Here is a 3,226-nt window from a genome sequence, read left to right as displayed (position 1 = left end):
AGGGATGGAGAAAAAGTGTGACACCAATCAGGCCCTCGAGGACTGGAGTTGCCCATCCCTGGTAGATGGTGCACTGATTTCTCTTCATGGACAGTACTGTACCCTACCCTGGTGACCAAAGTAGTGCACTATAGAGAATAGAGTGCCATTAGAGACACAGCCTATGTTCCGTTAAGAATAGATGACAGGAGGGGAGAGGAACCTCTTGAAGCCATTAATGGCAGCATCACTCAGCTTAAGTGCCTGTGTGTGTGTTTGTGTGCATGGATGTGTGTCCCACCCTAAATCAGTCCTGTTCCTGAGGGACTGTGAGGAGTGTCTCTCTCCGTCTACCTGAGGGACTTGTGGATGACATTAGATCAGTCAGGCCTACTAATCCAACTAATGACTCCCTCATACATGCTCTCACACACACACACACACACACACACACACACACACACACACACACACACACACACACACACACACACACACACACACACACACACATATATAGACACCAAGCATATATAGACACCTGTGTTGGAGCTCAAAGCCTCAGGCTCTTAAAGCCATCTCCCCTCCTATTCCCCTCCACCCCCTCACCTCTCTATGTGTCACGGTGAATGCATAAATGTGAGGAGATATTCCATTATGAAAGGAATTCAATAGATGGCTGCATTGCTTAAGCCTGGCCTGGACTCATTAAGGTCAGGGTCATAATATCAACACACACACACACAACACACCCACTCTCTCTACCTGGGGTGACTTTCCAGTACATCTCTCTCAGACTTAAAGAGCTGGAGCTGGAGGCATCGCCTCAGGCTCTTCAAACCACCTCCCCTCCTCCAGCTCTCCCCTCTCTCTACATGTCATAGTACATACTTACATACAAGGTCCATGGTCACAAAAGCAGCACTTCTATTAATACATATGTGAGGAGACATTCCATTATGAAAGGAATTAACTTAACTGGCTGCATTGCTCTAGCCTGGCCTGTATCTGTACCCCGTGCTTCTACATCTGCATTGCTTGCTGTTTGGGGTTTTAGGCTGGGTTTCTGTATATCTGCTGATGTAAAAAAGGGCTACATAAATACAATTGATTGATTACGATTAGGGTAATAATAACAGTAATTGTCTATGGCTGAATATGGTAAGCTAAATGTTTCATACAGCAGGTCATCCTATAGCAGCAGTGGCCATTCGTCATTCAGGGCACATTGAGCCCCACATTTCTAGCTAAAAAAGTATTAAAATAAAATAAAGAAATTGGGCATTAAAACGTGTCACATATATATCATTGAGTTAATAAAGCCGCATGGTCTCTTTTTTGTTTTCTTGAGTATGGCAGCTCCAAAATGCAGGTGTTTCAGCCTAGCTCAGTGCTTTCTGTGGTGGTGGGGCAAGCCAGCAGAAAATACGGAGCGTTGCGCCATGATTGTCTCAGTGTTTTGTCACTCATGGGGACACTACGTTACCACCAAGTCTAAGGGTAGACCTCAAAAAATGTTGCCCTTTGGGTGCTGCCATAGAGTTAGAAGTGCCCATCCAAGAAGGCTCTAGGTCATTGGCCACAGATAAAATTACATTATATGTACAGTAGCTTTGATTGGACTGATCATGTCAACATCATACTTTCAAAATCTTAGCTAGCAGTCATCATCATGAATCAAGTCGACAATCTACTGGCAAATCCTTTTTAATCTTTGTCATATGAAGAAAAATAATGAAGAGAAATTACAGATAAAACGAATTGGTGCTCATCAGCCATTGGACATAAACATTACACAACAAGTTGGAAATCGCAAATTCAACAATGAGTGGTTTGGAAGGAATTAGTGACAGTGGCTGTGTGGTCCCAAATCTGGGATTAAGGGACTCTTTTCCAAGTTTAAAATGATAAACATTCAACATTGGCCATGCTGTTGATGAGGCATGATTTGTACCGTGCCCAAAATAACAGTTAACTCGGAACTGCGAAAACTTGACTTCAGCGAGTTCAATAACTCAGAATTGTAAATCCGGCCTCTTTCTTGGTGCTACGACCTGAAGAATATTTACATCATCATGATTCAACCTTGTTTTTATCAGAGTTCCCAATTGTTTAAAAAGCACCATAAATCCAGAGAATGCCAGACTTTTATGACAAAATTTGCCCATGAAGGACTGCTGCGCCAACTTCCTGTTCAAGTGAGCACAGCACAACAAGGTGAGTCCAAAAATGTATTGTATGATGCTGCATAAATAATGTAATATGCCAGGGAGATATGTATACAGTAGCTAAGAAAGTAATACTAAGTATATGTTGTGTAGTAAGATGTTAGTAGCCCATGTGCAGCAGCCTAATCATTTGGTCTATTTACCCCTCTTAATTTCGCCAACTGTTCTGACTTGGTGGTGCATATGCAGCCTATAACCTGTTTTAGAGAAATGTAATCATTGAATATTGTAAGAGCTTTCATTGTCTGCTTATATGCCCCCTTTATTTATCCTACGGTTCTGACTTGGTGTACAGGGAGAACACTGTAAGAATGGCCCATGTTCTGAGTTCTGTCCCTGTACAGTTAAAAAGTGCCAAACAAATAGTTTTGTTGATTACGTCTGTCTAGTTTTTGATTAATGTCTAATCGAAAGGATGAGAGACATTATTCCAGCATTTCCAAAACTCTGTCCTTCCTGGGGACCACAAAGGGTGCACGTTTTGGTTTTTGCACTGCACAGCTGATTCAAGTAATCACAGCTTGATAATGAGTTGATTATTTTAGTTGCTAGGGCAAAAAATTAAATGTGCACCCCTTGGGGTCCTGAGGACCGAGTTGGGAAATGCTGCATTATAGCAATATTAGTTTGACGGTATGACAATGGAAGTGGAATAGAAAAGGCTTCTTTGTGATTCAAAACAAAGTGTTTCTGAATTACATCAATTGGTGTGCTAGAGAAAGCATAGCTTAAAGTCAGTGGTGGGAAAAGTATCCAGTTGTCATACTAAAAGTACAGATACCTTAATAGAAAATGACAAGTAAAAGTCACCCAGTAAAATACTACTTGAATAAAAGTCTAAAAGTATTTGGTTTGAAATATACTAAGTATCAAAAGTAAATGTAAATGATAAAACATGCTGAAGTATCAAAATCATTTCAAAGTCCTTATATTAAGCTAACCAGATGGCATCATTTTCCTGTTTTAATTTTATTTGTGTATAGCAACGATATCATGAGAGAGTAAAAGGCAGCAATCAC

The sequence above is a fragment of the Oncorhynchus mykiss genome, chromosome 4 (assembly GCF_057628025.1).
Source record: "Oncorhynchus mykiss isolate SJ-2025 chromosome 4, ASM5762802v1, whole genome shotgun sequence".
NCBI classification, from domain to species: domain Eukaryota; kingdom Metazoa; phylum Chordata; class Actinopteri; order Salmoniformes; family Salmonidae; genus Oncorhynchus; species Oncorhynchus mykiss.
This window is presented reverse-complemented; position numbering follows the sequence as displayed.